Below are 15678 nucleotides of genomic sequence, written 5' to 3'. Positions count from 1 at the left end.
TATATTACAATAACACCCTATTATAAATGACATGGTAAATAGCACAATATACAATCAGATGGAGCAGCTACATTCGGTGGTATGTATACTCACGTGAAGGTATGAACTTAATAAAAACAACAAATACCTCTCTTTGATTGTTACTACGGATGCTAGTTTGTAACAAATATACCTCATTTAATATTCTTGGTTTTATAATAAAAGTTCACTTGGTTCCTCAACTCGCGCTACTGCACAATCAACATCTTACTTCAGCTACACCATGATTGGAAGCAGTAATCAAAGACAAAACCATGATTTACCATGGAGCTTTAGCATTCATGTATAAATCTATTTCAGAATCAACATAGCAGGCTACATCAGTCTCCACCAAGACGTTAGCCTAAGATATTCTACGAAATATAAAGAGATCAAAACTGAAGTGAACCATTAGCCTAAGACAAATTATTTCATGAAATAACATGACACCTTTGAGAGGAGCAGACACTACATCACGTGAGGTTGCAGGTCAGCCAGAGAGCAGGGATGCCTTGTTTAGCTCAGGCTTGTACAGAGATGGTGAGATCGTCAGTGTTGACACCTTGCCAGGACCAGACCAACCACGGCAAACCCCACCACTGCAAGCCTACGGTCGTGGCTCAGCATTGCGGAGGCGATCTCCGAGCAGAGCCCAAGACGGGTCTCCTGAATGTCAAATCAATGACAATATAGAGGGTACATAAGATATATAATTGAACGACGACGGAGAAGAACATCTGTACTTCAGAATAATGAGACAATGATAACGTTTAGACAAAAGAGAACTTTTTTTCTACAACACAGATCATGGGATGCATGTGTTTTTCTTAGACAAAATAATTTCAAAGCACGAGTTCTGCTATAGTATTATGATACACATACATGCTGGGATTTTCATTATTATTTAGACAAAAAAAGAAGTATGTTGGTATCTACTTGCGCCAGCTCCACCTCGCCGCTCAATGGAGGTGTGGTACTAAGAAGAGATAAAAATATGCACCGGAGATAAAAATATGCACCGGACATCGAACACACAAGATAACTCACGGATGCACAGACGAGGAAAATGCGAACAAACACAAAACAAATACCAAAAGGCAAATGAAGACAAAGGAGCATAGAAAAGGCCAAAGAACAAAAAAAACAGCAGCCACAAACAAACCAAAAGAAGTGCCAAAAAAAGGAACATATAGGTGAATAATAAACAGAAGGGAAAACTTTAAATAAAGAAAAAAATGAGGAGTAACAAAACGAAGAATAAACCCTCTAAAAAACCCAGAAGCAAGAACCCCAAAAGAATTAGATAGGTTTCCAAATCGAGAATAGGAAGACAAAAAACGAGGTGGAAAAGGAAGACAACTAATAGGAAAAACCTGAAAGAACTAAAGAGTTGCCCAAAATCAAGAATAGGAAAACCAAAAAGCAATGCTCCTAGTATATTTTCATTGTTATCAGCAGACTGGTAAAATATTTGGGATTTATCCTGAAGCTACGCACCAATCAGTTTCACAATACCCAAAAGCAAGAATAGGTTGCACAAAACTGAAAAGCTACAAACGAATAAGTTCCAGCTTTGTATTTGGGATCTATCTGATATTGTACCTAGACATGGTAAAATATTTACAAAAATTCTAGTACTTTCAAAGAAAATAAACAGAGATCTGTTATCCACACCACCCCGTCATCTGGGTCATGATAACGAAAGATGCAATAGTAATGTCAAACCAATAAGGCAACCCAAGTTTTTAAATAACTGATCTTAAAAATATCAACTAAAATGAAAATCGCTGAAAAAAATGAGATCAAATCAAGATAAAGCACCGATGCATGTGTCCAACAAAAACTTTGAGCTGTAATGGACCATAATTATATAACGTACATATTAAGTTGCATACCATCAGCAAGAAGAGCATCGGTTTAATCTCTAACCACGTTAAAATATAGACATACAAAATAACTACATATTTCTTACTTTCTGCTGGAAGATGTGAAGGAAAAAATACATTTGTGAGGGGCTCAATTCTGCAACTTTGAAGATTGGCCTATTGTGGTGAGGTAAAACTCTTAACAATTTCTCAACAGGGCAAGGCTTACTTCTGTGAGTACTTCTTCTACAACCAAAAGGACACTCTATGAGCAACAACACTTCTAACCGGTACTTAAAGGCTTCACCTCAGAAGTTTGGGTAAATAAAAAAAGGAATTGAATGGGGAACCATACGTACCAGAACTCAGTGTATCCCATCTATGATGCGTGAATGAATTGGAGTACAACAGCATGGTCATGCTGGGGTGAGGAAGAATAAAAGTTGATTCAAAAAAGTGTGTCAATTTTTTTTCATGAAATGCCTATAGTATAACATGTAGTTACCACTTACCAGAAGTCATATTTTACTTGATACTTCAGCTACCAAACGTTTTTCATTTGATGGATATCAACTCTAAATGAGCTGCACACAAGCAAAAGTGAAGGGTCAGAAGGTCAACAGATTGATATAGACTTCATCATAGAAAATACTAAATTATGCTAAGAGATACGATACCTGAGCTACATCCTTCGGAAATTGCTCGCTCTCACATGTAAGCTGACCAAAGCACTCAACATAGACCAAAGTTTGTGCCTCAAACAGAAAAAAAAAAACAGAAGTGGCTCATTAACATCAGGTGATTTCAAATATGCAGCGTATCTAGCGTAATTCAATCATCAGTACGGTACCTGTTTCTGCTGCACATCATGTGCCAGGGCAGAACAGAGATGAGAACTGGAGCCCATCGATCCACTTCCCATTTGATGCTGACATATTTAGTGGTCTAAGAACCTCCTCAATAAACGATAGAGGTGTTACATATGTATACTACTGCATATGACCATCGTAAAGATATGTCAGATACTAATCGACAAAATTTAGAGAGCACAAGAGCTTGACTGTTTAGATGAATGAAGATGGTAAATATTGCCCCAAAGCCACCACCAAGAGCTTTCTGCTCAATTGAAGTCTCAAGACCAAAACAACCAAGTGTTAAATTGAATGAACTGGTGCATTTAATGCAGAGGATGATCTGGGACAAAGCGCATGAATTTACATTACAAATCAACAATTTTCAGAAGATTAAAGCACAAAATAGTAGAAATCAAGTTTGGACACAACAGAACATATAGTAAAGGCAAGACTTGTAGGATAGATAGCTGCAATTACCTTATTATATATACCAAAATGATAACCTATAGTGCAATTTAGCTATCATTTCAATGTTAGGAAAGGAATAGCATTTGAGACATGTAGATTCCCTGTTAAATCTACTTGTTAGTATAGACAAGCAACTTCATACACTTATCATGGCACATATCATGTTCTGGCCTGGGGAAAAGTGCTAGAAACCAAACCGTGGCATATCATGTTCTGGGTTTGTGGAAAGTGCTAGAAACTCAATTCACTTCCTAACATGGCAACAATAGATTCCTAAACTGTACCCAGCAAGCATCATCTAATCACAATAGCTCAACGCTGCCACAACAGCATAAGATACAAGAAAGTGCTATCTCAAAGCACAAGAGGACACGCAAGTGTCTCACCTTGCCGCTGAACTTCTTCTCGAGCTCCCTCACGAGCCTAGCATGGATCTTCCTGAAGGCCTTGTGTAGGCGGCAGGGCACGTGGTTCCACGGCCTTCCTGTTCCCGACGATATCCAACTGGCTGCAAAGAAAACACCACCACACCATTACGGTCCACCAACAGCCAAACAAAGAGGCAGGCACGTAAGATATAGAGGGATGTAGCAGACATCAGCTTACATCGCGGTGTTGATGCAGAGGTCCTTAGGTCGCTCTTGAGCTCCTGGTTGCCATTCTCCAGATCGAAGAAAGCTTGCAAGATGAGTGTGTTACACCTAACCCAATCCGAACGCGGAAGAGGAGTTGTGGAAATAAGGAAATTGCAGAGGGGAAACACGGGAGATGGGGGAGAGCCCCTCACCTGCGAGACAGATGAGTTGTGGAAAAAAGCAATACGTGTTATATACAAAAATTATGCCATACAAACTAACGTTTTTTTATTGCTTCTTAGCCAATTTACGAAATAGAAAAACATAAGCTTACGTAGAAAGCAACGAGGTAAAATGATACATAAGTAAATGCGTTGAAGGCTATTTCCTTATATCCCATGATAGCAAATCAATCTAAGATTTCTAGCTCCAAATGCAATAGAAGGTACATATAGTAGGATGGAACACCCAATTTGCGCATATAAATGACAATGCCAGGTAATGATACGGGAATGGTAATTATGTGTTATGAAAACCCAAAGCAATGAAGAATTAAACAGTGTTCTATTCCCACATACCAACATGCTTATAGAAAGTAGGAAGAATACATTAACCTGGGAGCATGCTTTTCTAGTACATAATGCCCCAAAGCTATTCTTATGAGAAAATATGCATATCACAGTTATCTCTACGCTCGAGAGTCGAACAGAGAAGGATGGGTACAGTAAAATGGAAAGCCCAAGACCTCAGTTTTTGAAAGCTATTCTTAGGTGAAAATTCTATTCACGTGATCAACAAACCAATATTCATCTCATTAGCATCATATCTTCACCATCAAGCCTTTCATGACACCATTAGGAAGTTACATGATCAAAGACTTACCACAGGATGTATGTTTCATGAAGAAAATGCATAAATTCCTTGACTGGAAAGTCTGAACCTGTCGGCAGACCTATCAACATGAAGCAAGAAACAATTAGAGGGAAAAAAAATTACAAGCTAAAAGATATGAATTGTTACAAAACTTTTAGACAAAAAAGATGGCAAAACTTTTAGACAAAATATAAGTGCTCTTAATCTGGCCTACAAGTTTCCAAACATGCAGATAAGAAGGAAAGCTCACACAAGAAATACTCAGAGAAGAACCTCAATAGGACTGCAAAAATAATAGGCCTTGGTTGGCTACTCTGCCGCGCGACATCTCAACCTCACCACCCAACCAAGGTGCTATAAGAGAAACATGATAAATCAGTAAATATCACACACAGAAATAATTTCAAGAGCGTCATGTACATCAGCTTTTGCAGCCAGAAGATGAAAATATACATGTGAATACTTACAATTGCAACAAAATGAAAAATAGTAGAAGCGAATCCAAATAGTTAAAATAGCAGGACTATGTAACAATGTAAGAATAATACCTATGGAACTGGTCTGTTGCCACTTGCCATGGAAGGGAGAAAACTAACGTAGCTAGCTGGCCAGGATATTCATATATTCTATCACATGCTCTTGTACATATATCCATTTTCCACAAGCTCCATCACCTACTTGGTTCTTTGGCTGCAATGACATCTGGAAAATAAATTACCAACATCATTCCATAAAAAACAGTTTTTTCTACTTAAAAGTTATTCTCTTAACAACAATTCAAACTTTTTTCATAGTTCAGTTCCATTATTAGGTTCCTCTGCTATAGGCATGGAAGTGGGGAAAAAGCAGTGAGGATATATGGACCTGAAGTTGATCTGTGAGCCAAACTGTTGTAAAACTAAAAATTAAAAATGAGGAAAAAACAGGTTAAATTTCCGTATATAATCTTCTGTACGTCCTTCATAAATCTTCTGGAGAAAATAAAAAGGCTGCAACCACCCGTACAGAATGAAAATAATGAAAATCTAAATGCACACTGCTCACACTTGCCAATTAAGAGAAGAGCAACAGCCAACAATCCAAAAAAACATCACAGTAATTGGCTTGTTCTCAAGATAACAACTAATGAACAATGTCGGAGCACAAATCAGGGATTTACGTTGTATAGAATTATTCCCTAATATAACAACATGATGAAATAGTAGAATGTATAGAACCTTCCTGTGATGAGGCATCCAGCACCATATATGACTGTAGGACGGAACTGGACGAACTCGAGATCCTACAATACAGATATCACGCAAGCATAAACCAAACGGATGGAAGAACTACTTTTAAAACCCAATTTAGAATAAACAACTAACTTGAAGAAGTAACCAGCATGCACATAGATGGCATTCACGATCTCCAGCACATGTGTGACCTGAGGTTGCTGAATAGTAGACGATCCAATCCAATTGCCGACTTATTTGTTGCATGGAAAGATCGATGCCATCTTCCATATTAAGGAAATGACTCTCTGTCCGTTTCCTGAAATATCATTATGAGTTAACCGGTAGAATTAAACTATGGAAAGCTAGAATCAATCTTCACGAATCCAATCCAAAAATCTCGTATGCAGCAGGGAAAAGTGCGGGTATGTGATTGGCACTTTTACAAAATAATAAATACAGAAGATTAACTAAGAAACATATGTGATTAAGCCATCTAAACCAGATCAATATAGTATCGTCATACTGGTGAGTATTACACCGTGAGCAGTGTCCTAGCCCTCTTTCTACAAGTGCCCCGAGGCTATTCTTCGAGCCAGCACGACGTACCTCGCGGCCGAATCCAGCAGACAAGGCCCCCGATGGCTCGACCACCTCTTCCGTCTCTGCGGCCAGCTCTCCTCCTACCGAATCCAAAAGGAAATCTCATAGAATCTCAAATCTAGAGCGAATTAGAACAAAAGAACAAACAAATGGTAGACAAACCAAAAGGAAATCTCGTACAATCTCAAATCTGGGACGAAATAGAACAAAAGAGCAAACAAATCTCACATAAACGAAATCTCTTCTCTGTACCAGCACAGCTCCTCCCAGCGAAGCCATGGCGTGTGGCGGCGAGGCTGCTCTTGCCGGCTACCACCTGCTCGTCCGGCAGCGGCGGCGCTGCTCCCGTTGGCCACCACCTGCTCGTTCGGAGACGGCATGACGGGGACGAGCCGCTCCTCCCATAGCGCGGCGGCGTGCTGCGACGGGGACGAGGGCGGGCGAGGAGACCGACGGCGGGGAGCGGGGAGCGACGGGCGGGGAGCGGGAGCCACGGCTGCGGGAGCGGGAGCGACGGGCGGGGAGAGGGAGCGACGGCTGCTGGATTGGGGACGACGCGCCAACGCGGGCCGGATGGGCTTTCATCGACCCGTGGATAAAAAGCGGGTCGCGCGAGGGCCTCGCGTCCTGGACTACTTCACCAGTGAAAAATGGATGGATAAGATACACAGGTGAGAAGATCTGACGGTCTAGAAGCGCAAATCGCTGTGAAGTCCCCTATGGAGGGCATCATATACAACGTTAGATTTAGAATATTTTAGGAATATTTTAGCTCACAATTTATCAACCCATCCGCCCGTTATTTATCAATGGTAAATGTGAAAAGTTATCGACTCTAAAAGCTAATTTTATTTAGAATATTTTTGAAACATTTTTAGCTCACAAATTTATCAACCCATCCGCCAGTTATTTATCGATGGTAAATATGAAAAATTATTGACCCAAAAAAGCTAATTTTATTTGAAAAGTTAACAATGTTGATAAAAATTAATTTGAGTGGAAAGTGGTAGTTTATTTAAGTTGCAAGTGGTAGTTTATTTGAGTTGCAAGTGGTTTTCCCACCCGTTATTTCCCCCATAAAACCCACTAACCCGAAAAAAGGAATTAAAAAATCGAAAATTGTAAATAATATGAATTTTGTACAAATAATACAAACAAGCAAAATATTAAAAAAGGGAATTATTAAAAAAAGCACAAAAGGGAATTGATGAAAAGAAGTTCATATACATGCTATAGTACAAAAGATACATGTCTCTGTTTACAGCACGAAAGAGCAGTGGCTCTAATGGCTAGCGCTATAAAGTCCCGGGCGCTGTGTGAGAGGTCGATGGTTTGAATTCCCGTAGGTGCGATTAATTTTTTCGGGCGCCCGCTACGGCCGTATACGACAAAAAGGAATAGACGGGCAGTAGCGCTTCCGTATACAATTATACGACAAAAAGGAATAGACGGGCGGACCAAATCAGACCGCGCGGGCGATCGATCGCCAAGGAGTGAATTCCAGCAGTAATTGCGTTAATAACGTTGCTACTAGCATGCAAATAAGGTTCCATAGGTTTTTAATTTTCGCATCACACAATTCATGTCTTAAGGAAATAGATTAAAAATCTCACTGTTGTTTCCATTATGTCTAACTAGTGAAAAATAAAAACAAGAAACAAAAAGATGCAATTGCAGGATCTAAATGAAATAGCTTCGAGCACTCACACACCGGCAACAGTGCTAGGAAATAGCTTAGTAGTCGAAGGATGTGAATACCTTTTACCTTACCTCCCGACAACGGCGCCGGAAAATAGCTTGATGTCTACGCACGCTTCTATTCCCGTAGACACCGTTGGGCCTCCAAGAGCGAGAGGTTTGTAGAACGGTGACAAGTTTCCCTTAAGTGAATCACCCAAGGTTTATCGAACTTAGGGAGGTAGAGGTCAAAGATATCCCTCTCAAGCAATCGTGCAATTAAGATACAAGAAGTCTCTTGTGTCCCCAACACACCTAATACACTTGTCAGATGTATAGGTGAACTAGTTCGGCGAAGAGATAGTGAAATACAAGTAATATGGATGATTATAAGTAGTAATTGCAATCTGAAATAAAAATGGCAGCAAGCGAACATGTAGCAGAACTTGTTGGAAATGGTGTTTCAATACTTAGAAACAAGGCCTAGGGATAATACTTTCACTAGTGGACACTCTCAACAATGATCACATAAATAAATAACTTCTCTTCACTTGTGCTACTCTTAAACACCCTCTTGTTGGATAACAAACACCATTCATTGTGTAGTGCTACAAAAGCACACCTCAAGCCGGAGTAAACAAGCTCCACAACTTCCGGAGTTCATATTAAAGTAACCACTAGAGTGCGTAATAGACCGTTGCAATTTAGACCTAGTACTAACATAGCATACACACTGTCACCAATAGCTATGAAAGGGGGAATAGATCACATCAATACTATCATAGTAATAGTTAACTTCATAATCTACAAGAGATTACAATCATAACCTACGCCAAGTACTACATGATGCACACACTTGTCAACTTTACATCATGGAGGAGAAATAGACTACTTTAATAACATCACTAGAGTAGCACATAGATTAATAGTGATACAAAGCTCATGATCACATAAAGATCACACCATGGGAGAGAGAGATGAACCACATAGCTACCGGTAGATCCCTCAGCCTCGGGGAGAACTACTCCCTCCTCATCATGGGAGTCAGCAACGGCGATGAAGATTGCGGTGGTGTCGATGGAGATGACTCCGGGGGCAATTCTCCATCCCGGTAGGGTGCCGAAACAGGAACTTCTGACCCCCGAAACTAGGTTTAGCGATGGCGGCGGCGCCTGATACGTCTCCAACGTATCGATAATTTCTTATGTTCCATGCTTGTTTTATGACAATACCTACATGTTTTGTTCACACTTTATGATGATTTTATGCGTTTTCCGGAACTAACCTATTGACGAGATGCCGAAGTGCCGGTTCTCGTTTTCTCGCTGTTTTTGGTTTCAGAAATCCTACAAAGGAAATATTCTCGGAATTGGACGAAATCAACGCCCGAGCATCTTATAATTCCACGAAGCTTCCGGAACACCCGAGAGGGACCAGAGGAGGTCCACAGGGGGCCCACACGTGTGGGCGGCGCGGCCAAGGAGCCAGCCGCGCCCCCCTACTGTGTGGTGGCCCCGTCAGCCTTCCGACTCCGCCTCTTCGCCTATAAGAAGCCACCTGACCTAAATCTTCGAGACGAATAAGCCACGGTACGAGAAACCTTCCAGAGCCGCCGCCATCGCGAAGCCAAGATCTGGGGGACAAAAGTCTCTGTTCCGGCACGCCGCCGGGACGGGGAAGTGCCCCCGGAAGGCATCTCCATCGACATCACCGCCATCTTCATCACCGCTGATGTCTCCCATGAGGAGGGAGTAGTTCTCCATCGATGCTAAGGGGCTGTACCGGTAGCTATGTGGTTCATCTCTCTCGATGTACTTCAATACAATGATCTCATGAGCTGCCTTACATGATTGAGACCCATATGATGAGCTTTGTAATCTAGATGTCGTTATGCTATTCAAGTGGATTTTACTTATGTGATCTCCGGAGACTCCTTGTCCCACGTGTGTAAAGGTGACAGTGTGTGCACCATGTGGGTCTCTTAGGCTATATTTCACAGAATACTTATTCACTGAGTTATGATTTGAGTTGGATGCTATCTTGCCAGAGAGTAATTCAGAATAGCATAGTGAAGTGCTTATTTATATTCCTTTATGATTGCAATGAGCTTTGTATCACTATTAATCTATGTGCTACTCTAGTGATGTTATTAAATTACTCTATTCCTCCTTCATGATGTAATGGTGACAGTGTGTGCATCATGTAGTACTTGGCGTAGTTTATGATTGTGATCTCTTGTAGATTATGAAGTTAACTATTACTATGATGGTATTGATGTGATCTATTCCTCCTTTCATAGTGTGATGGTGACAGTGTGCATGCTATGTTAGTACTTGGTATAGTTGTGTTGATCTATCATGCACTCTAAGGTTATTTAAATATGAATATCGAATGTTGTGGAGCTTGTTAACTCTGGCATTGAGGTGCTCTTGTAGCCCTACACAATTAGTGGCGTTCATCATCCAACAAGAGAGTGTAGAGTGGTTTTATTATGTGATCAATGTTGTGAGTGTCCACTAGTGAAAGTATGATCCCTAGGCCTTGCTTCCAAATACTGCAATCTTTGTTTGTTTACTGTTCTAGTGCATCTTTACTTCCTGCAATATTACCACCATCACACTACAACACAACAGAGCTTTGGTAACACAATCATGTAACACATGGTAAAATATGTTACAGGTAAAATTGCAGTAACACAATATTTATGTGCCAACGATCGAGAGTAACACAAACTGTATCAGAGGCAAAAGTGTGTTACAGGGATATCGACACAGTAACATACAAATATGTGTGAGACGTAATGTGTTACAATAATATTAACATAGTAGCACATAGTTGTGTGTTCGTAAGAATGTGTTACAAGCTGAACCATCAAAGCGACCCATCCGAAAATAGACAATCAAGTAATCCCTTCATCAGTTCGAGGAAACTTTTATGGCTCGAACCTTCCCCTATTCCATGGTACATTGATAAGTCGCGCTAGATTTAGGGACTAGGCTTGTCGATCCTTATGTTGTTTGATTTTTTCCTTCATGATTCAAGTGATCTCTTGGTTGTGATAAACATTCGCTCTCTGCTTCGTGTCCATATTGTATGCGGTTCTCATGTGCTTCCGATCTGGCCTTCTTTGGTGACCTTACACCGGTCTTGTTAGTAATGCTGCAGTATCCTATCACCGTTCCGCGTTAAGAGAATATTTTTTGGTCGATACCAAGCGGGAAGGGACCGGTTCCTTCCACCATATTACTCCACTATAGAGGCATCATGAGCATGATGATTAGGGCGTGGTGGTTCACCTCACCTCGCGGACACAACTCTGCCTTATTGTGTCCCATCACAACATGCCAGGGAGGAAATCGCCTCGTTGTGTCATCGGACTCGGTCCACAGGTCATCCGACCTTGGACGGACCCTCTAGCTGTGTGTTGATGAACTACACCCTATGAAGTCGGTCCGCCCGCTTCGCCCTCCTCTTCGCGCTCTTCTACATGAAGAAATTCATCTCGTTGATGACGACTTGGGGGAAGTTTGCGCGCTAGGATTGCATAGCGAGCTCGTCCGCCATGGCGATGGTGACCGCCACTGCGCCTGGCGGTGGCGGTGGCGGTGGTGTTCTCGTCGGTAATGAGGATTAGAGATGGCACCATGACTTTGCATCGACGAGCGAGTTGACGCGTCAAAGTTCATATCGCGCCATGTGAAACCTGGCAGCGTAGAGCTCGGCGTAGAATGTGTCGTTCGGTTGCGCACGCACGACAGGGATGCCGGACTAGCTCAATGGCCCGCAGCTGCACGACGACATCCCGAAGTCAGAGGGGAGGGGGCATGAATGGCGGTGGAGCAGAGGAAAGGCGGCGAAGCGGCGTGTGAAATGTCCTCGGCCGTTTCCTCCCGCGCAAGCGAGCTAGTGCCCAAAATATCCCGCGCCGGATATGGTTTTATCCTCGCGCGCCAAAATTTTACCGCACACCCATTTTTTTCGCGCCCTCCGAAGCTGCGTGCATCCTTCCCTCACGCTATATTGACGTTTTTTTAGCGCGACTATTAAAGTGGCTTTACAAAAGTAAAATTCCTTTTGTCCCGCCAATCTATTTTGTTAAGTTTTAAACTTGCGGGAGAGAAAACTTTTAATTCTTCCCGCTTTTATATACTTTTCCCTCCACTCAATAGCTCCTATATACAAAGCCCCCTGGTAAATCCCTTATCACCAGAGCGTGAAACAAAAAAGCCCCGCAATTAACTCATGGTATATACAATCCAATCTACAGAGGCAGCTAGTCAACGACCACCACCGCACCCCCGCGCTCCGTCCATCACCGCACCGCCCCCACCATCGAGCCGCCCCAACAGCTCGCCGCCGAGCCAATCAACACATCCCACCCCTACCACCACCGACCACCACAACACTGGGATCTCCATTCCCCTCCATCGCCCTGCGCCATCAAGATCGCGTCGGCCAACCCGTCCCCTGCTCCCCGTTGCGTCTTCTCGCCAAGGCCCGGCCACCCTCCTAGCACGGATCCCCTCAAGAGCAGACTTTGGTGCAGGCCCTGCACCACTGAGGTAATTCTCCAACCTAATAACACGGCTTCAGGTTGATTTGGAACATTCAATACCTGAATAAAAAGATATGTGTGCCTACACCAATATGTCTGTAGCCTATATTCTCATACAGGAAATTCTTCAAAATTAGTCAACTATTATGTCTATAATATGTGGTCATATGCGGTCTTAATGGATTATTACAAATCAGCAAGGTATATATACAGGTTGCACTTAGTCCTTTTTGTCAGTGTTAGGCTTGCAGACTCTGACAGGTTTTTTAGCACAATACTCTCTATTACATTCATCTGGAAATTTCATAATGTAATGTTGTACTGTGCCCTCCACAACGGTATATGTTTTTTTTAGATGACGGTATATGATTTCAGTAGTGGGCATATGGTAAACTGCATGGCAAGCAATATACAGAGTTACACCAAATAGGCCTAGCACGAAAGAAAATAATATCTGAATATGAAGTTACTTCCTAAAATGTGGAATGTTTAGGCATTACTATCATATTTAGCATTCATTTAGGCAAACATCACTAGCTTTTAGCTTGATAGAAGAAGGTGAGAATATGACAAGAATACATGCAATACATCTGCTGCTTAAAGTACATAGTAATATACAATCTTTCCATAGCCTTGCATAGCCAATCTTTCCATGGGCTGTAGCAACTGTACACAAACCACGTCCTCTTAAATGGCACAAGCAGATTACGCAGCGAAATCGCTCATGAATCCTACAGAAATAAGACTACTGAATTTCAGAGAAACAAATGGAATGGTTCGTCCAAATACACATATCTTATCCACCTCTTCATCCTAAAAGGCACAGTGCTTACTCCACTGTCCTTTTGCAATTGATAGCGACCCATAATGTAATTTTTCTTGTAATCCAAGATTCTGATGCAATGCCATTTTTGCAGCAATCTTCCCTTCGACGACATTCTCATGAGTACAACAGAATCGAAATAGTATAAAATACATAGCTGAGAAGAAAACTCTTTGTGGCTTTGGTATGCATTTAAAATTTGAAAACTGGTACCCGTATAGAGTTGTGGGTGCACAGATCCTGGATATTTTGATCAATTCCACTGAGAATGACATAGAATTTTCCACAATCGCACCATGACCTCCCACATCCGTTGAATAGGTCCTGCAAATAACCAAAAAAGTAAATGGAGATACGCCAACACTGTTTCATCTAGATGAACCGTCTTGCAATTAGAGTGGAGGACTATGGCTCCTAGTTGCTGTCTGAGGCCGCTTCCTGGAAGAATCATGGTTCTTCTTTCTGATCCAGTGATATTAATCATGGTTCTTCTAAAATACACCAGAAAGCTACAAAATGGCTCATTCTTATGATTGTCAGATGAATTATTACGCAACACTATGAAATAAGAATCATAGATGAATGTTCCAAAGATAAGAGCAATGCAACTATCAAATAAACATGGCATTCACTTCCCGCCTTCTTACATACTAGAAGACCGCCTGTTGTTTGCACAATCTATTGAAGAAAACAAAACGATGGACGGTAGTGTCTGATGAAGGTGGGGAGCAACTTATTGTGAGAAGGCTGCAAAGTATTTCCATCCCTCTTTAACCTGAACCATAGTCAAGACTCGCTTATTACATATATGTACCTATTGTTCTAATTCTTGGAATAAAATATGTATTGGCTGTTTTGCATGAAAATTGCGTAGGTCAAAAAGGTTGAATGTGATTCAGGTCAGTGACCAACGTGATGATCAAGATGGAGACTGCAACAATGGTGAGCAATATACTGCACCTGGTGATGAATCACAAACATTGGAAGATACTGAGGTTCGATGTCACAATCAAGATAATGACCTACTAAACTTTTGTGCTTCTCTTATTAACTTTATAATATATGCTAACTATCGAAAGAATAAACAGTGGGCATAATTTAATTAGTACTTTCCTAAATTAATCTTGTAGTGCAAAGGGAAGTTAGTCAAGAGCAAAAGAACAAGCTTAACAATTGTTTGGAATATGCATAAGGGGCAAAAAAATCATCACCGCCACAAGACTCTGTTATTGATTTTGCTTTTGTGCCAGATGTAATATTTATGTGCTGAGTTTTCAAGTTGCAGCTTTCTGTAGCTCCAGGAAATGAATATCACTTCATGTGCTATTATTTTCTCTTTGTAGGTGAGGGAAATGAGAGATCTGGGTGATGAATCTCTTGCAAGATTATACCAGGAGGGCGCGAGAAACAAGTGTGGACACTCAATTTCCTCAAAAAAAGATGGCTTACTTCTTCGTTCACTCAAGGTAAATATCCGCAAAATATGTACAATCGCCAAGTTATTAATTTGGTTTTGGGGTTACATGATGTGCCTTTTAGTAAAAAAATGGCATTAAAAATTTAGTTACATATTAACTGATGTTGCCCTTAATATTCTGTGTCCGAGTTACAATTTTTTGCTGGCTGGTAGGTTTTACCGTGTACTGAGGTAGACGCACACACTGTTGGACTGACTTTGCTATAGGTTCGTTTAAAAAAAGTCTCTGAGCACCAACTAGTTGTTCTATCTTCTGAAATAGTTTGATAATGTTTTCCTTTCCATTGTTTACTCGGATTGGTGGGGCACGCTTCAAGTTGTTTTTTCTTCCAAGTGCTGAGCGATGCAAAAAAAAAAGCAAAGTGCACCAAAGCTAGCATGTCTTTAGATAGTCATGTGGATGAACACCACATCATGGGCCAATGGTACTATCATGGAACACAACGCCCTCTGTATTTTAATACCATAAATTCTGCTAAGGGAAAGTCGCATTGTATTACTGTATAAAATATTGCCTATGCAATATATCATCAATGTCTTTGATACTAATAAATTTAAAAACATAGGTTGGTTCTAAAGTAGTTCTAAAGGCTTCAACATATCCGAACAAGCGGAATATTGCATACACTACTACTGAGAGCAGTAATCCTGCAACTAAGGCTAGTGGTGGTATTGAGTT

At 41.2% G+C, this 15678-nt stretch overlaps 1 long non-coding RNA gene across 17 annotated transcripts; it reads right to left on the bottom strand.

The window, feature by feature from the left end:
• Nucleotides 1–281: 281 nt before the first annotated feature.
• LOC124670068 lies at nt 282–14154 on the bottom strand. 17 transcript variants are annotated; one of them, XR_006992388.1, is made up of 12 exons: nt 14144–14154; nt 5871–5935; nt 5202–5343; nt 4927–5007; nt 4663–4732; nt 3812–3992; nt 3592–3713; nt 2734–2875; nt 2561–2638; nt 2396–2467; nt 2243–2304; nt 282–684 (listed from the first exon to the last, which is right to left on the bottom strand). It is a non-coding gene; the product is annotated as an uncharacterized LOC124670068 (long non-coding RNA). The 17 variants fall into 17 exon arrangements; XR_006992387.1 differs by lacking the exon at nt 14144–14154 and adding an exon at nt 6077–6110 and having other exon boundaries at nt 5202–5355; XR_006992385.1 differs by lacking the exon at nt 14144–14154 and adding an exon at nt 6018–6034.
• Nucleotides 14155–15678: the final 1524 nt, after the last annotated feature.

The sequence above is a fragment of the Lolium rigidum genome, chromosome 7, assembly GCF_022539505.1.
Source record: "Lolium rigidum isolate FL_2022 chromosome 7, APGP_CSIRO_Lrig_0.1, whole genome shotgun sequence".
Lineage (NCBI taxonomy): Eukaryota > Viridiplantae > Streptophyta > Magnoliopsida > Poales > Poaceae > Lolium > Lolium rigidum.
This window is presented reverse-complemented; position numbering and strand designations above follow the sequence as displayed.